Source organism: Bos javanicus, chromosome 9, assembly GCF_032452875.1.
Source record: "Bos javanicus breed banteng chromosome 9, ARS-OSU_banteng_1.0, whole genome shotgun sequence".
In the NCBI taxonomy this organism is placed as follows: Eukaryota; Metazoa; Chordata; class Mammalia; order Artiodactyla; family Bovidae; genus Bos; species Bos javanicus.
The window spans coordinates 39,715,142-39,740,787 of NC_083876.1; the positions used below are offsets into that span (position 1 = coordinate 39,715,142).

At 41.2% G+C, this 25,646-nt stretch overlaps 1 long non-coding RNA gene across 2 annotated transcripts in view; it reads right to left on the reverse strand.

Moving 5' to 3' along the window:
• Positions 1-3,181: 3,181 nt before the first annotated feature.
• Positions 3,182-25,646, reverse strand: part of LOC133253847 (uncharacterized) — a 43,431-nt gene continuing 20,966 nt past the window's right edge. The window contains exon 3 of one of the 2 annotated variants that reach the window (XR_009738475.1): positions 3,182-3,336. This is a non-coding gene — a long non-coding RNA (uncharacterized LOC133253847). Of the gene's footprint in view, positions 3,337-19,339; positions 19,718-25,646 lie in introns of those variants that run through there. The other variant, XR_009738476.1, reaches the window with a different exon arrangement.

The window sequence follows — 25,646 nt, forward strand, 5'->3', positions numbered from 1 at the left end:
ATGAAGCTCAGTCTGGAATCAAGACTGCTAGGAGAAATATCAATAACCTCAGATATTCAGATGACACCACCCTAACGACAGAAAGTGAAGAGGAACTAAAGAGCCTCTTGATGAATGTGAAAGAGGAGAGTAAAAAGGCTGGCTTATAAATCAACATTCAAAAAACTAAGATCATGGCATCTAGTCCCATCACTTCATGGCAAATAGAGAGGGAAAAAATGGAAACAGTGACAGACTTTATTTTCTTGGGCTCCAAAATCACAGCAGATGGTAACTGCAGCCATGAAATTAAAAGACATTTGTTCCTTGGAAGAAAAGCTATGAAAACCTAGGCAGTGTATTAAAAAGCAGAGATATCACTTTGCTGAGAAAGGTCCGTATAGTCAAAGCTATGGTTTTTCCCATAGCCACATATGGATGTGACAGTTGGACCATAAAGAAGGCTGAGCACTGAAGAATTGATGCTTTCAAATTGTGCTGGAGAAGACTCTTGAGGGTTGTTTGGACAGCAAGCAGATCAAACCAGTCAGTCCTAAAGGAAATCAACCTTGAATATTCATTGGAAGGATTGATGCTGAAGTTCCAATACTTTGGCCACCTGAAGAGGTGACTCACTGGAAAAGGCCCTGATGCTGGGAAAGATTGAGGGCAGGAGGAGAAGGGGATGAGAGAGGATGAGATGGCTGGATGGCATCACCGACTCAACGGACATGGGTTTGAGTAAACTCCAGGAGACGGTGAAGGACAGGGAAGCCTGGAGTGCTGCAGTCCATCAGGTCATGAAGAGTTGGACACAAATGAGTGACTGAACAACAACCACAAAATCCCTACAAATTTCTAAAAAGCCCTCTGGGAGGTACTGGTTCTAGGGAGATCTGCTGAGCCAAACCAAGGCCAGCTAAAGATGGGATTATTATTAGATAATCCAGAATTTTACCCTGGGCTTTAAAGGCCTTCAGAGCCTGAGTTTACCCTACACTGCCAGTTGGCTGGTTCACTGCGATGGTTCTCAAGGGGGTGTTACAGACCCACCAAAGGAGGCAGCAAGACAGGTAGAGAGAAGGGCAGCAGGAGGTGGGCGGTCTGCTTCTTGCTCAGGTGCTTCCATTCTTCCCATTTACCTGGTGAGTTCCAGGTATTCTGTTTGAACAAAGCAGTCCTCAGTTTTAGGAGGTAAATGTTATATATGTTTTGACAGTTTTCTCCAGATTTATAATTTCTGAGAGAAGATGTGTTGCCCTCCTCACTCCATGCTGTAAGTGAATGTCCCATTTTTTTTTTAATACAATTTCTACTTCCTTATTGAGACTCACTATATATTCAGTCACTGCCATCAGAGTTTCCTTTAATTCTTTGAACTTATTCATAATAGCTGCTTTGAAGTCTTTGCTAACTTCTGAGCCCACTCAGAGTCAATGAGTTCTGCCAGTTACTCAAATCTGAATCTCACACCTCAATGTTTGATCAGCACATCTGCTCCCAAAACTTCATGGGAGGGACTTCCCTGGTGGTCCAGTGGCTAAGACTCTGTGCTCCCAATACAGGGACCCAGGTTGGATCCTGGTCAGGGAACTAGATTCCACATGCTGCAACTGAGAGTCAGCACAGCCAAATAAATAAATATTTAAAAAACCCACAAAAAGCAAACTTCATGGGAAGCTATGTCATTGTAATCAGTTACCTTTAAAATTCACCACAAGAAATCCCTGTCCAAGGACAAAAACCTCTAAGGCTAAGGCTTTACATATCAACTCCTATTTTCCTCTGGGGTTGGAATGGCTTTCTGTAGAGGGAGGAAGACATATGAACCATGGCTGAGTAGCCTGGGTCAGTGGTCAGGGTCTTTCGGAAGAACTGCAATGACAGACGTCCATCCCTAAGGAGAAAAGAGTGCTCCCTAGTTGGCACAGCTTCCTCCTGCAGGCGGCCCATGAGGAGCCACAGTGAGCCTGGACACAAAGGTTCCCTGATTTCAAGCTCAACAGGCTGCAAATTATGATCCATTTCTATTCAAAATACTTCTGACACCCAATACTTCTGACACTAGGTTTTTGAGACCAAGCAATTCTTCAGTTTTCTGCAGACATAAACTGGGTGTTCTACAATTCAATTCTGACAGTAACCACCTAGAGTTGGTGAAATCCCCACAGTTTGAGGGCTCAGTTCCACAAGACTGTCCCCACTTCAGAGTGAGTTTTGTGTCTGTGATCAGGTTTGATAACGTGCTAGAACAGCGCACAGAACTGTTATTTACTATTACTAGTTTCTTATAAAGGATACAATGCAGGAACAGCCAAACAGAAAAGATGCACTGAGCGAGATGTGCTGGAGGGGAGGAAGGGTGGGGGCTGTGACGCTTCTGCGCCCTCTCTGGCACCTCGCCCTCCCAGCATCTTGATGCGTCCCCCAAGCCAGAAATCCTCCAAACTCTGTTCAGAAGTTTTATGAAGGTTCCGTTATAGAGACACATTGTTTAAGCCATTGGCAATTGGTGATTAACTCACTTTCCAGGTTCCCTCCCTTCCCCAGAGGTTGGAAAGTAGGGCTGAAATCATGCCTTGGTTGTTCTGGTGATGAGTCCTTATCCTGAAACTATCTCGGCACCCTCAGCCATCAGTCACCTCATAGTATACAAAAAGACACTCATCACCCTCAAGATTCCAAGAATCTTAGAAGCTCTTGTCTCAGGAACCGGGGACTAAGACCTAGCATGAGAACAAAAGATGCTACAACTGCCCCTATCACTCAGAAAATTACCAATACAAGGGTTTAGGAGCTCTGTGCCAGGAACTGGGGATAAAGACCAAATATATATACATCTATTACATCACACGATCACACTGATGTATTCACCTCACAGTTGGATGCCCAGGGAACTCAACTCCTTGGCTGAATTCTGGTTCCTGACTGTGCCTGGGTCTGTCTTGTTTTTAATCTGTCTTATTAGCCTGTCCTTTTCTGTTCTTCCGTGGCTGACTCACCCCAAGCCCCATCTATTTATTGGATACTGAATATATTCCATCTGGCATTTAAAATTTATTTAAACATTGAATATATTCCATAGAAACTTCTGGGCCTGGGAGCTATTTGTAAATATCTCCTCCTTGATCCACTGACAACTTAACCTCATAGAAAAATATTATTTCTCACATTTCTAGTTCCCAAGGAAGCTTACCTGAGCCTGTAGGTGCAGACAACCTCCCCATCTGTATGATGAGCCTCGGAGCGGGCACGACACAGATTTGGGTCAGGCAGACGTGGGTTCTAGCTCCTCCTGACCGGTTGTGTGTGTGTCCTTAGGTGGCCAGTTTCTCTCTCAGAGCCTTGCGGACTAAACTGTGAAATGAGGATCATAGTACTTACTTCATAGGGCTAATGCAATGACCAAATGAGCTAAGGTATTGTCAGCATCTGGCTGAGATGTTATTGATAAACGCTGTTGTCTCTTTGCTCTCTTCATGGCGGGGGGCATATTTTCTGTGTAACTCCTACAACCTCTAGACCAGTGCTGCCAGTTGCTGATGCCAGCTGCTGCCCAGTAAATATTTGTTAGGGAAATTACCTGCTGCTCCTCTGTTTTCCTGCCTTTTTTTGTTGGTGATTTTCACACTGTGCTCAGTGCAATCTTGGTGGTTCTGAAGAGGTGCCCAAGAGCCCAGGTGGGTCAGGACATGTGAGAACTTATAAGGGTAAAAAATAAGGAGGGAGTATTGGGTTCTAGGACAATTCCCATGTTAGCTCTGCCAGTTTACACTTTAAATTGATTTGGAAACTATATATGTGTGTGTGTTTGTGTGTGTGTGTGTGTGTATACACATGTGCTGTGTTCAGTCGTGTCCAACTCTTGGCACACACACAGTTTTTTTTTTTTTAAAGAAAGGATTTTGTGGTTTAAAGCTTGAACATAATTGCCTTATACTTTGACTAACTTAGAGGAGGAACTTAGTTTTACAAATGACACAAATGTCTGTATCTTTATTCTCCAAAACATTAGTCACTATAATCAAATTAAATTTAAAAAATTCAATTTAGTTCCTCAGTTTTACTAGCCACATTTCAAGTACTTAATAGCTATATGTGACTAGTGGCTACTATTTCAGGCAGTACAATATGAACATTTCCATCACTGCAGAAAGTTCTATTAGCACTACTGCTACTGCTGCTAAGTCACTTCAGTCATGTCCAACTCTGTGTGACCCCATAGACGGCAGCCCACCAGGCTCCCCCGTCCCTGGGATTCTCCAGGCAAGAACACTGGAGTGGGTTGCCATTTTCTTCTCCAATGCATAAAGGTGAAAAGTGAAAGTGAAGTCGCTCAGTCGTGTCCAACTCTTAGCAACCCCATGGACTGCAGCCTACCAGGCTCCTCCGCCCATGGGATTTTCCAGGCAAGAGTACTGGAGTGCGTGCCATTGCCTTCTCTGTCTATTAGCGCTGGTCTGTGGTTTATATTAATTGACAGTGGCCATGCACTGTATGCCACATTATGTTTGTAGGCTTAAAGGGTAAGCTGAGCTGTCCATAGTTGCAGGTTTGGGTCCTGCTATTAACTTGCCAACTAGGCTGGTTTCAGGTTCCCTCAAATGTACCAGGGAGATCCGGGCCACATCAGAGATTTCCACCCATTTTATCTCCTTTGATTGTTACTTTGTTTTCTCGGACCCACACCCAGGTTTAAAATAAACTTCTCTATTAGATAATAATCGGCTTACCCTCCCACTTTTGTTAACCAGTGCTATTTATAACTACCAACAAAAACCTCTGACCAGCATAAGATTACCAGAATTCTTATTTTGAGTGGAAGTGATTCCAGTCCAAAAGTTAGATAATGGGATGTGGTGGTTAGATTAGCCTTATCTCTGATCATTATATAACTTCACTGAGCAGTTTTTTAAACTTTGAAAATAATGTATGATGCTCCTCCCTGTTTCTATTGGGCTTCCCTGGTGGCTCAGACAGTAAAAGACCCACCTGCAATGCAGGAGACCTGTGTTGGGAAGATTCCCTGGAGGAGGGCATGGCAATCCACTCCAGTATTCTTGCCTGGAGAATCCCCATGGACAGGGGAGCCTGGCGGGCTACAGTCCGTGGGGTGCAAAAGGTTGGACATGACAGAGTAACTAAGCACAGTCCTGTTTCTGTTACTACCTTCTCCCACTCTTAGGGCTTTAAGGTGCTTAAGTTAGGAGTCTTCTGACTACATGATCACTTAATATTTCTTTAAATTTTCAAAGAGCTTCTGGGTCAAAGGAGGGAATTATCGCAAAAGTTCAACTTGGGAATTTAGAAAATCAATAAAAAGAAGCCAAATTATCAAATGCATGAATCAAACTAAAAACCTAGAATAGTTTGCCTTCTCAGTGTAGGGAACAAGATGTACAGTGTGATTACATTTTAAAAATATATATTGGGCAAGACTTCTGGCTGTAGGATGGCAAATTCTAATGCCCAAAGAAACAATTTCAAGGCTTTGGAAATCAACCAAAGGGAAACAAGTCAAGATACATTTTGTCATGAAAAGCTGCTAAAGTTTTATGAAAGAATGTTGAGAGTCTGTGACCTTCATGGCTGGAGCTGCGTTTTCCCCTGTGTCCCCAGCACAAATAGCCTGGTAACTTTATCAGGGCAATACTGGTTGTGAAAACCAGCAGCCTCACTATCAGAGGTGGGGTGAATTTGACTCGGATGGAAGGTGAAAACCCACAGCCAGCAGTGTTGTCAATAAAGGCAGCAAACTCAGTAGGAATTGAAAAGTAAAAGTCATAGCTCTGCTAGCCTGAAATTGCAGTTGTGGCTGCGGTGAGCAGCTGACCAGCCAGAAATGTAAAGCGGAAATCCTGGAAATGAGAGAGCCATAGAAAAACTATATCATCTCCCATGCATCCCTGATTGTCCAGGAAACTATACATATGTACAGGGGAGAGTCAAGAGAGCCTGGAAGTAAGTATAACTTAGGCAGCCTGTCTGAACTTTGAGTGAATTCCTCAACCCACACACAGATCCATCAGCAGAAAATGCATTTTATAAACTTAAGGTGTTTGAGCACCATCTCTGCCCAATTGTAACAGGAGGGAAAGGGAGCAGGCATAACTTTTGAAAGAATGACAGACCAAGGACACAACACAAACCTATTGGAATTGTTAGGTAGGCAGAATAGGGAAAAGGAGTCCAAAATGGCAGTGGCTAAAAGACAGGGAAGGTCAAAGGAAGGTCCGAACACCAGAATGAAGACTTCAGGCAAAACAAACAGCACTCCTGGCTAAGCCCAGTTTGCATAGGGCAGGCCCAGGTGGAGGAAAAAACATATAAAAGGAGGAGCCAAAGTGCTCTCTCTCTCTCTCTCTCACTCTCTCTCCTTCCCTGTGCGCTCCTCCACTCTCTTCTCTTCGAGTCTTTGGGTTAGCATGCCCTCACTCTTCGAGGATGGATTATCCGGCTATCTTCTAAATAAAATAGAGCTGTAACACTGATTTGCCTAAGAGCTATAACACAGTTTGTCCAAGACCCAAGAGCTGTGACGTGCCTACGGCTTTAATGTCTGTTGCTGCAAATCTTTGTTGTGACGAGACAAAGAACCGAGGAACATACACTCACGTTACAGAATCAAATGGGTCCAAGATGGCAGCAAGTCGACTTCTATTAGACCTTGATCCTCAATCACCAAGCTAAATGACACACCCACAGGTGCCATGACAGTTCCAGTTCAGTTCAGTTGCTCAGTTGTGTCCAACTCTTTGCGATCACAAGGACTGCAGCACACCAGGATTCCTTGTCCATTATCAACTCCCAGAGCTTGTTCAAACTCAAGTCCATCGAGTTAGTGATGCCATCCAACCATCTCATCCTCTGTCATCCCCTTATCCTCCTGCCTTCAATCTTTCCCAGCATCAGGGTCTTTTCCAATGAGTCAGTTCTTCGCATCAAGTGGCCAAAGTATTGGAGCTTCAGCTTCAGCATCAGTCCTTCCAATGAATATTCAGGACTGACTGGTTTGATCTCCTTGATCTCCAAGGGACTCTCAAGAGTCTTCTCCAACACCACAGTTCAAAAACATCAATTCTTCGGTGCTCAGCTTTCTTTATGGTCCAACTCTCACATCCAAACATGACTACTGGAAAAACCATAGCCTTGACTAGACAGACCTTTGTTGGCAAAGTAATGTCTCTGCTTTTTAATATGCTGTCTAGGTTGATCATGCTTTTTTTCCAAGGAGCAAGAACCTTTTTAATTTCATGGCTGCAGTCACCATCTGCAGTGATTTTGGAGCCCAAGAAAATAAAGGCTCTCACTGTTTCCATTGTTTTCCCTCTATTTGCCATGAAGTGATGGAACTGGATGCCATGATCTTGGTTTTTTGAACGTTAAATTTTCAAGTAGCTTTTTCATTCTCCTCTTTCACTATCATCAAGAGGCTCTTTAGTTCTGAATAAATCACTTTTTACCTATCACTGTCTGTCACTGAATTCTTTCTGTGATGAATCATCAAAAACCTGAGCTTCATTATGTCTAGAGTCCAGAGTTGCACCAATATATTATCTAAAATGTCAAGATTTCAACAAAAATTATAAGACATGTAAAGAAACAGAAAATCTGATTCATACTCCAAAATGAATGATACATACGCAGGGAAAAAAGCAAATAGAAACTAACTCTGTGCTACTAAATAACCAAGAGATCACCGAAGAAATCAGAGGAAATTAAAAAATACCTGGAAAAAATGACAATGAAAACACAATGACCCCAAACCTATGAAATGCAACAAAAGCAGTTCTAAGAGGGAAGTTTATAGCAATACAATTTTACCTTGAGAAATAAGAAAAATCTTAAATAAACAATCTAAACTTACACCTAAAGCAATTAGAGATAAAAGAACAAACAAAATCCAAAGTTAGTATAAGGAAATATCAGAGAAGAAATAAATGAGATAGAAATGAAAAAAAAATAGCAAAGATCAACAAAACTAAAAGCTGGTTCTTTGAGAAGATAAACAAAATTAAGAAACCTTTAGCCAAACTTACTAAGAAGAAAAGGGCGAGGACTCAAATCAATAAAATTAGAAATGTAAAAGGAGAAGTTACAACTGACACTGCAGAAACACAAAGGATCATAAGAGACTACTACAAGCAACTATACGCCAATAAAATGAACAACCTGGAAGAAATGTACAAATTCTTAGAAAGGTACAACCTTCCAAGATTGGACTAGGAAGAACAGAAAATAGGAACAGAAAAATTACAAGTAATAAAATTGAAACAGTGATTAAAAATCTTTCAACAAACGAAAGTCCAGACCTGATGGCTTCACCAGAAAATCCTATCAAAAATTTAGAGAAGGGCTAAACTTCTTAAACTCTTCCAAAATACTGCAGGAGGAACACTGCCAAACTCATTCTGTGAGGCCACCATCACCCTGATACCAAAAACAAAGATATCACACAAAAAGAAAATTACAGGTCTATATGGCAACCCACTCCAGTATTCTTGCCTGGAGAATCCCGTGGGCGGAGGAGCAGGTAGGCTACAGTCCACGGGGTCGCAAAGAGTCGGACACAACTGAGCAACTTCACTTTCACTTTCATCACTAATGAACACAGACACAAAAATCCTCAACAAAATACAAGCACTCCAAATCCAACAACACGTTAAAAGGACCATACATCATGATCAAGTGGGATTTATCCCAGGGATGCAGGGATTCTTCAATATATGCAAATCAATCAATATGATACACCATATTAATAAGTTGAAAAATAAAAACCATATTATCATCTCAATAAGATGCGGAAAAAGCTATTGACAAAATTCAATACCCATTTATGATTAAAAAAAAACTCTACAGAAAGTGGACATAGAGGGAATCTACCTGAATATAATAAAGGCATATATGATAAACCCACAGCAAACATTATTCTCATTCCTGAGAAAAAAGAACGTCCTCTAAAATAAGGAACAAGACAAGGTTACCCACTCTCCCCACTATTACCCAAAATGGTTTTGAAAGTCCTGAACACAGCAATAAGGGAAGAAAAAGAAATAAAAGGAATATAAATTGAAAAAAAATTAAAAAAAATAAAAAGGAATATAAATTAGAAAAGAAGTTAAACTGTCACTGTTTGCAGATGACACAATACATACATAGAAAATCCTAAAGATATCACCAGCAAACTACTAGAGCTAATCAACGAATTTAGTAAAGTCACAGGATACAAAATTAATACATAGAAGTCTCTTGCATTCTTGTACACTAAAAACAAAAGGTCAGAAGGAGAAATTAAAGAAACAATCTTATGTACTATTGCAACAAAAAGAATAAAATACCTAGGAATAAAACTACCTAAGGAGGCAAAAGACCTATACACAGAAAACTGTAAGATACTCATGAAAGAAACCAAAGACAACACAAACAGATGGAAATGTATACCATGTTCTTGCATTGGAAGAATCAACATTCTGAAAATGATTACACTACCCAAAGCAATCTATAATTCAAAGCAATCCCTATCAAATCACCAATGGCATTTTCCACAGAACTAGAACAAAAAATTTTACAATTTGTTTGAAACCACAAAAGACCTCGAATAGCAAAAGCAATCTTGAGAAAAAGAAAAAAACACAAAAACAAAAACAGAGCTGGAGGAATCAGGCTCCCTGACTTCATACTACACTACAAGGTTACAGTAATCGAGTCAGTATGGTACTGATACAAAAACAGAAATATAGATCAGTGTAACAGGACAGAAAGCCCAGAGATAAACCCATGCACCTATGGTCACTTACTCTATGACAAAGGAGGCTAGCACATACAATGGAACAAAGACCCTCTTCAAAAAGTGGTGCTGGGAAAACTGGACAGCTACATGTAAAAGAATGGAATTAGAATACTGTCTAACACCACACACAGAAATAAATTTAAAATGGATTAAAGACCTAAATGTAAGGCCAGCCACTATAAAACTCTAAGAGGAAAACGTAGGCAGAACAAACACCCTTTAACATAAATCACAGCAAAATAGTTTTTGACCAACCTGGAGTCATGAGAATAAACAAACAAACAAAAAACACAAATGGAACCTAATTAAACTTAAAAGGTTTTTCACAGCAAAGGAAACCAAAAATAAGACAAAAAGACAACCCTCAGAATGAGAGAAAATACTTGCAAACAAAGCAACTGACAAAGGAGTAATTTCTAAAATATAAAAACAGCTCATTCAGCTTAATTAAAAAAAAAAAAACAACCCAATCAAAAAATGAGTGCAAGACCTAAATGGACATTTCTCCAAAGAAGACATACAGATGGCCAACAAACACATGAAAAGATGCTCAGCACCACTAATTACTAGAGAAATGCAAATCAAAACTACAGTGAGGTATCATGTCATCCCAGTCAGAACGGTCATCATCACAAAATCTATAAACAACAAATGCTGGAGAGGGTATGGAGAAAAGAGAACTCCCTTGCACTGTTGGTGGGAATGTAAATTTATACAGCCATTATGGAGGTTCCTTAAAAAACTAAGAATAGAACTGTCATGTAACCCAGCAATTCCACTACTGGGCATATACCCAGAAAAAACCATAATTCAAAAAGACACATGCACCCCAATGTTCACTGCAGCACTATTTACAATAGCCAGGTCATGGAAACAACCTAATGTCCATCAAACAAAGAATGGGAAAAGAAGATGTTGTACATATATATAATGGAATATTATTCAGCCATGAAAACGAATGAAATTGGGTCATTTGTATAGACTTGGATGGACCCAGAGACTGTCATATAGAGTGAAGTAAAAAAGAGAAAAACAAATGTCGTATTCCACATAGCTATGTGGAATCTAGAGAAATGGTATTGACGATCTTATTTGCAAAGGAGAAATAGACACACAGACATAGAGAACAAACATATGGATACCAAGAGGGACAAAGGGGTGGTGAGATGAACTGGGAGTTGGGATTGACATACACACACTAGTGGTGCTCTGTATAAAATAGATGACTAATGAGAATCTACTGTATAGCACAGGGGACTCTACTCAGTGCTCTATGGTGACCTAAATGGGAAGGAAATCCAAAAAAGAGGGGATATATGTGTATGTATAGCCGATTCACTTTGCTGTACAGTAGAAACCAGCACAACATTGTAAATTAACTATACCCCAATACAAATTATGGTGGACTTTCCTGGTGGCTCAGATGGTAAAGCGTCTGCCTACAGTGCGGGAGACCCGGGTTCAATCCCTGGGTCGGGAAGATCCCCTGGAGAAAGAAATGGCAACCCACTCCAGTATTCTTGCCTGAAAAATCCCATGGATGGAAGAGCCTGGTAGGCTACAGTCCATGGGGTCGCAAAGAGTCGGACACGACTGAGCGACTTTCTTTCAATACAAATTAGGGGGAAAAAGAAAGAAGATAACTCTGAGTGGGCCCAAAAATCAGATTTAACAAGCGAAGACTTTAAAGTAGCTATTATAAATATGTTCAAAGAACTAAAGGAAACCTTGCTTAAGAATTAAAGGATAGTGTAATGGCAAAGATTCAACAAATAGAGAATCTCAACAAAGAAACAGACATTATAAAAAAGAATCTAATGCAAATTGAGACAGCCAAAATTTAATAATATATGAGAGCAGGTCATAGAAGAAAAATCAGTGAGCATGAACATAGATCATTAGAAATTACTCAGTCTTAAGAACAGAGAGGAAAAAGATAAAGGAAAAATAAATAGAGCCTCAGAGACTGCTGGGATAACAATGAGCACATCAACACACATGTCATTGGAGTCCTTGAAAGCTAAGAGAGAAAATGACAGAAAAATATTCAATGACATATGGCTGAAAAGCTCTCAGTTTGATGAAAATAGTAATCTACAGACCACAGAAACTCAACACACCCCAAAGAGAATAAATAAGAGATCCAAACCTAGACACATCACAGTCAAGTTACTGGAAGCCAAAGACAAGAGAAAATATCGAAACCAGTTAGAGAAGATGACTCACCATGTACAAGAGAACAATATGATTAAGGACTGATTTCCTGTCCCAAACCACAAAGACCAAAAGAGGACAGAATCACATATTCAAACTGCTGAAACAAACAAACTTGTCAACTAAGAGTTTTATATTTAATAAAACTATTCTTTCATAATTAAAATGAAATAAAGACATTTCCAGGTGGAGACTGAGAGAATTTGTTGCTAGCTGACCAGCTTGACAAGAAATACTAAAGGAAGTTCCTCAGACTGAGAGGCAGTGGCACCAGATGGCAACTTGAATCCAAAGAACAACAACACAGGAAATGGAAAATATATCAGTAAATGTAAAGTACTTACAAATATATTTCTTAATTTCTGTAAAAGTCATATAATGTTTTGTAAAGCTATAATTATAACACAAGTTTTAAGCTTATTATACATATATGTATAATATATAAATAACAGTAGCATAAAGGAAGGGTTGAAATGGAGTTATGTTAGAGCAAGGTTGCTGTATTTTACTGGAATTAAGTCAGTATTAACACGAACTAGATTGTGACAAGTAAGAGGTATATTTTAATCCCTAGAGCAATTATTTAAAAAATATATTTTAAAAATAGTTTAAAAATCAGAAATAAAGATGTTACACTTAAAATATTTGTGTAACACTCAAGACAGTAAAAGGAAAACAGAACAATAAAAACTCCTGCAATATATAGGAATTAAATAGCAAAATGAAAGACATAATCCAATTCTATCAATGATTATATTATATTATTAATCATTCAATGAAAAGGCAGAAATTTTCACATTGGCTATAAAACACAGTTCAAAGATTAAAAAATAGAAGGACAGTAAAAAAAAATTGAAAAATATTTACCATGTAAGCAGTAACCATAGGAGAGCTGAAACATCTATATTAATGTCAGACATATGGACTTGCAAACAAGAAATATACTGGAGACAAAGAGGTATTTCATAATGATAAAAGTATCAATACATCCAGAAGATACAATAAGTGTGTATATATACCTAACAACAGAGTCCCCAAATATATGAAGGAAAAATGGACAGAACTGAAAGAAAAAATAGACAATTCTATAATTAGAAGGCGATGGCACCCCACTCCAGTACTCTTGTCTGGAGAATCCCATGGATGGAGGAGCCTGGGGGGCTGCAGTCCATGGGGTCACACAGAGTCGGACATGACTGAAACGACTTAGCAGGGATTCCAATATCCAACTTTTGATAATTAACAGAATAACTGGATACAAAATGAATAACACTAGAGAAGACTTAAACTGAGCAGAACACACATTCTTTTAAAATGCATATGAAACATTCTCCAGGATAGGTCGTATGCTAGACTGAAAAGTAAATCTAAATAAATTTTAAATGACTGAAATGGTGTTAGAGATCACAACAGGAAGAAACTTGGAAAATCTCCAAGTATTTGGAAGTTTAAACAATGCACATCTAAATAACCTGTGGACAAAAAAAAAAGAAATCATAAAGGAAATTTTAAAACATGAATTTAAAATAAAACACAGCTAGATCAGTGGTTGAGGGAACTCGTAACACTGAAGCTATATTAAAAAAGAAATATTGCAAGTCAACTACATCAATATTCATATTACAAAATTAGAAAAGAACAAATTAAACCTTAAGCAGAATAAAGGAAATAACAAAGATTAGTGTAGAAATCAGTAAAACAAGCAAAAAACCCAACACAGACAATCAGTTCAATTAAACCAAAAATAGGTAATTTGAAGACTAAAAAAAAAAAAAAGATAAACCTTTAGCTAGAGTGATTAAGAAAAAGAAAGTGAGAAGACAGAAATTATCAAAATCAACAATGAAAAGAGCGGACATCACTCCCAATCTGATAAAAATGAAAAAATTTTAAGGGAATATCATAAAAGACACAAATTACCAAAACTAACTCAGGCAGAAATAGAAATTCTGTATAAAGCTATAACAAGTTGTAGTTTAAAACTTTCAGTAAACTCTAGGTCTAAATTATTTCACTAGTATAACTATAAATGGAGTCAGCAAGCAACAGTTAGAACTGGACATGGAACAACAGACTGGTTCCAAATAGGAAAAGGAGTATGTCAAGGCTGTATACTGTCACCCTGCTTATTTAACTTATATGCAGAGTACATCATGAGAAATGCTGGGCTGGAAGAAGCACAAGCTGGAATCAAGATTGCCGGGAGAAATAGCAATAACCTCAGATATGCAAATGACACCACCCTTATGGCAGAAAGTGAAGAGGAACTCAAAAGCCTCTTGATGAAAGTGAAAGTGGAGAGTGAAAAAGTTGGCTTAAAGCTCAACATTCAGAAAACGAAGATCATGGCATCTGGTCCCATCACTTCATGGGAAATAGATAGGGAAACAGTGGAAACAGTGTCAGACTTTATTTTTCTGGGCTCCAAAATCACTGCAGATGGTGACTGCAGCCATGAAATTAAAAGACGCTTACTTCTTGGAAGGAAAGTTATGACCAACCTAGATAGCATATTCAAAAGCAGAGACATTGCTTTGCCAACAAAAGTCCATCTAGTCAAGGCTATGTAGTTGTGTATGGATGCGAGAGAGGGACTGTGAAGAAAGCTGAGCGCTGAAGAATTGATGCTTTTGAACTGTGGTGTTGGAGAAGACTCTTGAGAGTCCCTTGGACTGCAAGGAGATCCAACCAGTCCATCTTAAAGATTAGTCCTGGGTGTTCATTGGAGGAACTGATGTTGAGGCTGAAACTGCAATACTTTGGCTACCTGATGCAGAGTTGACTCATTTGAAAAGACCCTGATGCTGGGAGGGATTGGGGGCAGGAGGAGAAGGGGACGACAGAGGATGAGACGGCTGGATGGCATCACTGACTTGATGGATGTGAGTTTGAATGAACTCCGGGAGATGGTGATGGACAGGGATGCCTGGCATGCTGCAATTCATGGGGTCTCAAAGAGTCGGACACGACTGAGTGACTGAACTGAACTGAACCTTTAAAAATTGTGAATCACCATATTGTATACCTATAACTTACACAATAATATATTTTTTTAAATTTTATTTTATTTTTAAACTTTACATAATTGTATTAGTTTTGCCAAATATATCAACTATATTTCAACTAAAAAACAAAAACAAAACAACCCCGTCTAGGTACTGCTCTGAGGAGGCTTTCCAGATGTAATTAAGACCTCAACAATTAACTCTAAGACAGGGAGATATTCTCAGTGGGTCTGATAGAAACATATGGGTCCTTAAAAGATGGTAGCCTTTCCCCGGCGAGCAAATTTGTAAGCATGAAGAGGAATTTCACACGAGGAAACAGTACAGACTGAACTGTGTCTGTCCCAAATTTTCTATGCTGAAACCCTAACCCCAATATGACTGCATTTGGAGACGAGGCTTATAATAAGGTCAATCAGTTCAGTCAGTTCAGTCGCTCAGTCGTGTCTGACTCTTTGCGACTCCATGAATCACAGCACGCCAGGCCTCCCTGTCCATAATAAGGTAATAAAGGTTAAATGAGATCACAAGTGTGGGGCCTTAATATAACATAGTTAGTGTCCTTATAAGAGGAAGAAACACCAATGTCCCTCTCTGCACGCTCACAGAAAAAAGGCCATGTCAGGCCACAGCAATAAAGCAGACATCTACACACCAGGGAGAGAGGTTCTCACCAGAAACCAACCCAGAAAGCACCTTGATTTTGGATGTGTAGACTTCAGAACTGCAAGAAAATAAAATTTCCTTGTTTTAAGCAACCCGTTCTGTGGTGTTTTATTGTGGCAGCCCTAGCAGACTACTACAGAAAGATTCTCCACTGCAGGTTTCAAAGACTGAGAGGGTCATGTGACCAGGAGTATGGAAAGCGGCCTCCAGCTGATAGCCATCAAGGACACAGGGTGCTCAGTCCTACAGCTGCAAGGAATTGAGTTCTGACTCATCAATTCAGCTCAGAAGAGAACCTCAGGATCCGAGGAAGATACCTAATAGTTATCGGCCTCATAAGAACCAGAGCACAAAACCCAGTCACATCACGCCCAGATGTTTCTCAAACAGAACTGGGAGTTAATAAAGGAGTTTTAAGTTGCATAAACAAACAAACAATTTCACTGGTAAATTCTATTTACATTTAAGGAAGAAATAATACCAGGTCGACACAATCTTTTCCAGAATAGAGAAGAAAACACATCCCAAACTCAATTTATTAGGGCAGCATTACCCTGATGATAAGATGGTTGGATGGCATCACCAACTCAGTGGACATGAATTTAAGCAAATTCCCAGAGACAGTGAAGGACAGGGAAGCCTGGCATGCTGCAGTCCATGGGGTCGCAAAGAATTGGAGAAGACTTAGGCACTGAATAACAATAAACCCTGATATCAAAATTCTAACCAGCAAAGCTAATTAACAATTACCAGGAAATAAAAATAGAATCTGGGTAATAAAATCTAACTTTTTTTTTCTTTTCCTTTTTATTTCTTCTGGTTTCACTTGCTCACAGGGTGCACCGTGCAAAGAGGCCTTCCACCCAGAACTTCAGACCAGGGTTCCTAGTGTGAGACACCTGCAGCGGACAGCTTAGCTCCGCAGGCTGTGTGCAGAGACACTTCATCTGTGCACTGCAATCTAGAGCGCAAGCTGCACAGGCTCTAAGACTGCCCCCTCCCCAGTTAAGGAGAAGCCTATTAAGTAGACTGGCCCACAGTCTATGAGGGAGAGCCTGTGCTCTTGAGTGCAAGCTTGTGCTGAAGCAGAGGTCAAATTGCCAACATTCATTGGATCATAGAGAAAGCAGAGAAATTCCAGAAAAACATCTACTTCTGCTTAAATATCTACGCTAAAGCCTTTGACTGTATGGATCACAACAAACTATGGAAAATTCTTGGTGTGTGTGGAAAAATCTTAAAGAAGTGGGAATACCAGACCACCTTAGCTGTCTCCTAAGAAATCTGTATGTAGTTCAAGAAGCAACAGTTAGAACCAGACATGGAACACGGACTGGTTCAAAATTGGGAAAGGAGTATGTCAAGGCTGTATATTGTCACCCTGCTTATTTAACTTCTATGCAGAGTACATCATGAGAAACGCTGGGCTACATGAAGCACAAACTGGAGTCAAGATTGCTAGTAGAAATATCAATAACCTCAGATATGCAGATGACACCACCCTTATGGCAGAAAGTGAAGAGGAACTAAAGAGCCTCTTGATGAAGGTGAAAGAGGAGAATGAAAAAGCTGGTTTAAAACTCAACATTCATAAAACTAAGATCATGGCATCCGGTCCCATCACTTCATGGCAAATAGAAGGGGAAAAAGTGGAAGCAGTGACAGTTTTTATTTTCTTGGGCTCTAAAATCACTGAGGATGGTGACTGCAGCCATGAAATTAAAATACACTTGTTCCTTGGAAGGAAAGCTATGATAAACCTAGACAGCGTATTGAAAAGCAATGACATCACTTTGCCGACAAATGTCTGTAGAGTCAAAGCTATGGTTTTGCCAGTAGTGAGATGCTGGACCAAAAAGGTGTGAGAACTGGACCAAAAGGAAGATTGAGCACCCAAGAATTTATGCTTTTGAATTTGTGGTGTGGGAGAAGATTCTTGAGAGTCCCTTGGACTACAAGGGGATCAAACTAGTCAATCCTAACAAAAATCAACCCTGAATATTCAATGGAAGGACTGATGCTGAAGCTAAAGCTCCAGTATTTTGGCCACGTGATGGAAAGAGCTGACTCACTGGAAAAGACCCTGAAGCTGGGAAAGATTGAAGGCAAAAAGAGAAGAGGGCGGCAGAAGATGAAATGGTTAGATAGCATCACTGACTCAATGGACATGAATCTGAGCAAACTCTGAGGGATAGTAAAGGACAGGGAAGCCTGTCATATTGCAGTCCATGGGGTCACAAACAGTTGAACACAACATAGCAACTGAACAACAACAACTTCTTTGATTAAAGAATAACTTTCCTTTGCTTCTGAACCAAATTCAATTTTGTTCTAGTGGCATGAAGGACACAGGGCAGAAGGACCCTTGTTGGAGACCGACATGAGAGGGCAGGTAAAAAAGCTAGAAAAAGATATTTCAAAAAATCAAACTACAGACCCCAATTCCACATGAACATATGTGCAATGATCCTTAACAAAATATTAGCAAATCAAATCCAACAGTATACATCACAACCTAGTGGATTTTATCTAAGTAATCTACATTATGAAGAATAGTTGTGTCTGGATCCTGGAATGATGGGTAGTTTATTTTCCTCTTAAATTTCAATAATGAACATAGCTTAATTCTTCAACAAGAATTAAGATATTCTTATTTTAAAGAAAATACAAAGAATGTTCCTCCGGTATTTCCTGTGTAGATAGGGAGGGGAAGAAACACAGATTTGGGTGAAAGAGTCGTAAAGTATAAACATTTCTCACTCTCTACGAAGTAAAAGATGAAATAAAATTATGAAACAACAAAAAAATAGTAAATAGTAGAGAGATATTTACTGTATGACGCCCCCTCCTTCTTCCCACAAACAGCCAAGAAGGAGTTAAGGAGAGTTCTCAGTGAAAACCAGGGGCCTCTCAACACCCCTAGCCGTTCCCTGCATGGAAATGCCTTTGCATGTAAACAAGAATCAAGTTTTGTAATTTGGTGGTATTTAGCTCTTCTTTGGAGGAAATGTGATGATGAAGTCATCAAAGAGGCAATTTTTTTAAATGGCCTGGCATGTGCAGAGAAGAGAATTTCCTGAGTACTAATGCATTCCCTGTTCTTAGCAGAGACCTTGAACATTTTTATAAGTAAAAAGTTGCTCCAGCACCAAATACTGAAAAAGGTTATTGTGCATTTGAGAGCGGCAGTCTCTGCTGATGAGAGACTGGAACTGGCCTACCTCTGAAAGCGCTGCTAGAGATGTAAAAAGTAATTTTATGTCACTTATATCTTGTCCTGCAGTTTGCAGAAGGAAATGCCAGTTGATAAACAGAAAAATTTCTCTCCTTACTGATCTCCTTTTTCCCCCCGAAGCTCTGGCTCACAGCTCTATGACACCATTTCTTCTCCCTGAGTCTGGACCAGAGTGGACTTGTTTGGAGAATAAATCTTGGGACATTTGAAGCATACCCACTGAGCTGGTGCTGGTGAGCAGCAGGATTCTACCCCTGGGCCTGTGATGTGTGGGATCCCTCTCTACCTGTGTCCCAAATTCTCTTAACAAAAAGCAACCACTCACACTAGACAGAAGGTCCAAAGTGCTGTAACTAGGAAACGACAAGTTGGGCTGGTAGTCAAACTAGAATGCAAGCGACTGATACAGAGGTGTTTCAAAGAGCCAACTACCGAGAGTTCTGGGTCCCACGGAGGAGGAAGGGAAGTTTCCTACAGGATTTCTGCCCACACTTGGAAGCCAGCTCTCCACCAGATCTGAAAACTGCTTCTATATTCTTGTCAAAGAACAGCTTTGGGTCCTTGGGGGTTCTAGGCTAAATAACAAATACCCAAGAATTCTATGATGCAACATGGCTGACTTCATACAAATAATTACCAACTTGCAGCTCTCATTCGGGGCACATAAAAGTGCCAGAAGCACCAAACATAGGACATCCCTAATCAAAAAAGCAAAGGCGCCAGGCCCAGTTACCTGAGGGCTTCCCAGGTGGCCAGGCGTAAAGAATCCACCTGTCAGTGCAGAAGACACAGGAAACTTGGGTTCGATCCCCAGGTTGAGAAGATGCCCTAAAGAAGGAAATGGAAACCCACTTCAGTATTCTTGCCTGGAGAATCCCATGGACAGAGGAGCCTGATGAGCTACAGTCCATGGGGTTGCAAAGAGTCTGACTTGGATACCTTTGGGGGCAGGTATTATTTTGCCTAATACAGATGTTAGATAAACAATGTGAGTCTCTGACTGTCAAATTTCACAAACCATTTAAACAAGCAAGCTGTTCTGGTCATCCGTTTCTGTGTAATGAACTCATTCTCAAACTCAGTGGCTTAAAACAACAAAAATCATTTATTTCCCTCACAAACCTGTAATTTGGGCAGGGCTTGCTGGGGACTCATCTTCGCTCCATGTGGTATCAGCTGTAGCAGTTCCACTGGAGCCGTGGGGTCCACTTCCAAAAGGGTTCACTCAATTCCGGGCAAGTTGGTGCTGGCTATCAGCTATGAGTTCACCAGTGTTATTGGCTGAGGCGTTGATTCCTCTCTCCCTGGGCCTTTTCTTATGGCTGCTTGGGGTTCCTAACAGCATGGCAGTTGGGTACCAAGAGGCTCAGGAAGAAGCTGCAAGGCTTCCTATGACTTTGCTTCAGAAGTTCTTGAATGTCACATTGACTGCATTTTTAATAAAGTAAGTTTATTACTTTATATACATTTTTAGCCGAGCAAGTCACCAAGACCCTCCAACATCCCAAGGGAAGCAAATTAGATACACCTCTTAGTGGGAGAAGTGCCAAAGAATTTGTGACCGTCTTTAATCTACTACACACACACACACACACACACACACACACACACAAGTGGAGGAAAAAACATAGTATTGTCATATTTTATTTTGATAAATAGGAATATGAAAAAGCAAAACCAAGAATGTTATACTCTAGTGTATTATCCAATCTGTCTTTTAAAAATAGAATTTATTTATTGGCTACACTGGGTCTTTGATGCTGCGAACAGGCTTTCTCTAGTTGCAGAAAGCGGGAGCTGCTCTCCAGCAGTGGTGCACAGGCTTCTCACTGCAGTGGCTTCTCTTGTTGCAGAGCACAGGCTCTAGCACGCTCGGGCTTCAGTAGTTATGGCACACAGGCTTAACTGCTCCGTGGCATGTGGGATCTTCCCGGACCAGGGATCAAACCTGTGTCCCTTGCATTGCAAGGCAGATTCTTAACCACTGGACCACCAGGGAAGCCCCCAATCTGTTTCTTAAAACAAAGTATCTTTCTTCTACCAAAAATATAGGAAGGACATGGTACCAGAAAAATGGCAGTTCTTTAAAACCGAGCAGGTTTGTTTAGTGAAATCTCTATGCTATACTTGTTTCTCACATTTCAGCTTAGGTAGAAAACTAGGTCACGGGTAGGGCGTCCAGATGGGCCTTGGGAAACCACCAGGCATAAGGCACGAGGGCCTCTGTGGTGCAGAGCAGCAACCCACTACTGCCTCCTCGGCCTGGTTTGCAGCCAGACTATCCACAACCCCACGTCCTGCTGGCTCCGGGGCCCTACTGCCCTGTTCCATTTCCAGTCCCCAGGGAGCTGCCAATGGACAAGTGGGCAGAGGGATCTGCCTGTTGTCTGAGGTTTGCCTTGGGGCCTCCATAACAGGGCTTTTTTTTCTGGCAGTGGCAGGCTTGCAGGCCCCATCTTGAGCTCCTTCCAGTGCGGCTTTTGCTCTGTGGGCTGGGCTCTTCTGACTCTGCAGCCTGGACAAGGCAGTGATACAAGTGGCCTGGGACATGGGAAGCCGGCCTAAGACCGCTACCTTCACCCCATCTGAGTTGATCAGAATCCCCTGGGGAAGGTTTTCAGGACCAGCCTCTGCCCTCTGTGAAACCCTGACACCTCCTGGGTACCGTGGTGTCTCCAGGTTTCACAACGGAAAATTTTGAACATTTTTTTTTAGATCAACAAAGGATCTTTACTTGGTCTTCCGAGAGCAAGGTTGTGGAGGTCTCTGAGCCAAGTCAACACTGTGTTTCTGCCTTTCCCACCACAGCCAGACCCAGGAAGGGCACAGGGCCTAGCGTCACTGAGGTGGTCCTTAAAAGGATAAGGGAGGTTGACCGATGGAAGGAAATCACTTGCTCACAGCCTGTTCCTCAGGTGGCTGAGGACTGATTTCTCCAGTGTCTCTGACCTGCACAGAGATGCAGGGAGCAGGGACAGCCATACCCTCTGTGTCAGAGCCTCTCTCCAAGGCCTCAGCGCTGCAGGGAGTGGAAGCCTGGCTCACTCACTCCACAGACAGCAAAGTAGGACATTCCCATAGTTCTCAATGCAGAGTGAGAGGCTGTGTTTACTGTTCACCTTACTCCTTTTAGGCATATAGTTCCCTCTTAGAGAAGTGAACTCAGGTTGGACTCCTATAATTAAAGTGTTTGTTGAAGTGCTCAGCAGTAAGGCCAGCTAAGAATCCCAGGACTGGAGATATAAGAAACATAGCCAACATTCCATTCACAAGTCACTCGGCTTCTTGTACACAATTAGCCCATAACACAAGTTTGTTTTCAAAGGAAGGAAAACAGAGAAGAGGGTAACAGTCATTCCAAGGAGAAGTCCTGGAAGGAGGCATCTCAGCAGAAGCAGTGGTCCCCTGCCCGGGAGTAGGTCCATGATAAACGGGAGCAGGAAGAAGTCACCCTCGGCTCCGACAGAGCCTCGGGGAGCTTGCCCCACAAGCCTCTCAGCGTTGTGGAATCGGGTGCTCCAGTGAAGAGGCTTTGAATCTACAGGCGCAGTGGTCTCTGTTTAAGGAGTCTGCCAGCGGTGTAAAAGTTACACCCTAGGGTCTTGACACTATCCTTCTGTCCAGTGAAATCTTTCTGCAAATGCTACCAAATAAATTCTTTATCTAAAGCAATGCTCTTAGTTTATCACTCTAAGATGCTCGCAGTCCTACAGCAGACATTTCAAAACAACTAACATTCAAGCTCACGTTGGCCACTGTGACTTCATTTTGAACTACTTAATCCTATGTTTTGCACAAAATGAGTAGGAGTCATAACACAAAAGAAATCACATCACAGCATACAGGTGTTACTGGAGTAAAACGGCAGACTAGAAACCCGTCATTGTCTATTCATGTACCTTGGAAAACGTCTTGTTTTAATGACAGGTGTGGTGAGGGGGTGAAAGCGCACCCCCTCGGGTGTTTCTCAATACGGGACATCCGGAGCAGGGTCGGGGGTCACCCTTCCCATCTAGTGAGGTCTCTAAGAAGCAGGTCAGTGAGCACAGGCCGGTACAGAGCCCTCTGTTTGCAATTAGCACAAAGAGCCAATTCAACAGCCCACAAAGCTCATCTTCCATAATAGTCCTAATTAGAAACATTATACATAAGGAGGGGAAACAATTTACACCGACTATAGTATGAGCTCATGGAAACAGAGTTGTTTGTTTCTTAACCCTGAGGCTATAGACACACACGTCTCAAAAAATAATGCATATGTATTTTAAAGCCTGATATTTTCAGACACTCTAGAAAAATGTGGCAGCAGCAATATGCTGTGGCAAAACAGGCTCAGTGCCCCACCTTTACTTCCTTTGCTCTCTGTGTTGCTGAGTGTTAGGATTTGTCAGGAGCTTAGTACTAAAAAAAAAAAAAAATTTATGACCTGTTCTTTCTTCTCTCTTCTTACATAACCTTGAAATTTAAACATCTTTCTGTCTGCTTTTTGTCTTTTTTCTGCTGGGCAGACTCTGATGATGTTTCCCTTGCTTAACGGAGCAGAAATCAGCATGCGTTTCTGTTTAGCAGTGATGCTGCCTGGAGGAACAGTTAAGTCAGCACGTTACTTGCATTAACACTGATATTACTTCACTGTTGCTAGGGGAGCCAGAGAGAAAAGACAAAGAGCATAAACCACAGCATCTATTTCACTGATACGCTGCCATCAACATTCTTCTCTCCCCTCCTTCTGAGCGGGTTTTTGTCTTTTAATTTTCTCTGCAATTTTTCAGTCTGTAGAAGTGGAGTGGAATTCTCCCTTCTGGCTTTGGGAGATTCACAGGGAATATGATCCAAGCCTCACCTTCAGTACAACCCCATCCCCCATGCCTCTTCTTTTTCTGTCTCCTGCTCCTGTTCCCTGACTATACCCACAATAGCTGGTGCATAAGTGCATGGTCTGTGGGTCTGCGTTGCCTGGGTTTGAATCTTGGCTCTTGGTCTTGTGATCTTGGGCAACTTCCTTAACCTCTCTGAGCCCATTTCCTCCTCTGTAAGATAGGGGATATGCTGGTCCCCTCCTCATGGCATTGTTTTCAGCATTAAATGAGCTATTGCACATGTAAAGAGCTGAGAATAAAGTAAGGATTTGATAAATACTGTTTATCTTATCATTTATATTCTCATAGCCTTCTAGATTTTCTTGGAAGCTGGTCCTTGGCAAAATTGATAATGGAGAATAACAGTGTGTCCAGAGTACACATAGTTCATTAGACTCCATATGATGAATACCATTTTTAACTAGCACCCCCCCGCCCCCCCACCGCCCCAAACTGTGCAGAACGTAAGAAATTGTTTATGGTTTGGGAAGCACATCGGGACCTTCCCATGTTCTGGGGGTGCCGCCTTAAAAGGTCTGGGGAGCATTCTACTCTCCTCATGAAGAGGCAAAGACCAATCAATGGAGAAAGCACCCCAGCCCCTCTGTACCCTGTTCCCTCCTTCCTGCCCAAACTGAAGCCTTTTCACATGGGCTGGATAAAAAGTCTTGAGAGGCACCACCTCAGGCTGTACAGGCAGTGTGGGAGTATTAAATAACATCCAGTGAATCTGCCTTAAAGACAGTAGTTGAAATAGTTCTTCCTTTAGTTGGATACAAGGTATACTTTGCCATGAAGTTCTTTTGGAGGAAACAGTTTAATTTTCCCATGGTTTTATTTATGCAGAAAATGTTCCACTTTCAGACTCTGCTTAATTCAACAATTTCTGAAAATTTACGAGTTTACAAAAGAAGTTAAAATAATTACCAAGGTATGGTATAGAGGGATGGTTTATTGACCACTGTAACATATCTTTATAGGCACATATTGTATGTTTCCCCAGGACTTTGCTCTGGCCCCATCTCCTCCTTTGCCCAGGGGCCTGGCTTAGCTCTGGCCACTGAGGAACTGCTAGGAGAGAGGTGAAAAACTACAGCTGAGTGGCTCAGATCGTTGCTCGAGCTTTGAACCAAGGAGCAATTGTAAGTAACTCCAAACACCGATGCTGCACTCACAGCACAAAGAGAAGTTCCGTTCCTTTGTGCTGCCTGGAGCCTTTGCCAGATCTCAGGTCACGTTGCCCGGAACCATGTGGTCCTGCAGTGAAAGGTCCCATTGTGACGACTAATCAACAAGGCAAAGCCAAGGTTGCCTCGTGTATCAAAACCTGGAACGGCCTGACTATTTACGTGCGGAGAAGTGTGTGCTTAGTATTGTGTTCAAGTAAATGGGGAGGGGGCATTTCCTTTAAAAATACTAAAAGCAAAGAAAAACAGCGACTAATCTGCTCAGTGTCCAAATGGAGCCTTTTTAAGTGACCTGAAAAATGGGCTATTGCTTTCATTGTTTCCTTCCTTCTTCCTCCTCTTTCTCTCTGACACTTGTCTGCCTTTCCAAAAACTTCCTCTCATAGTGTGGACTCAGGTCCCTGTTGGGAATTTTGCTCTACTGCATGGATGAATAAGTAAAACAGATTACTACAAGTGCTCTGAAAACATGGACAAAAAGACTTGGAAAAGTTTATGATAGAAAATTCCAGCAGGGTTTGGAGTAGTTCTTGTGGGTAAATGATGTAGTGAGCTGAATGCATATTAAAATTCAACATCATTAAGAGCTGACTATTTTACACTTAAGCACATCATTTTTCAGAGGTGGGCATCTTGAGTGCAAAATCAAGACCTTAGCCCTGTCTGGGTCATCCAGTGAAGCTGTCTGTTCCCGTTTCCTTGTTTACAAGA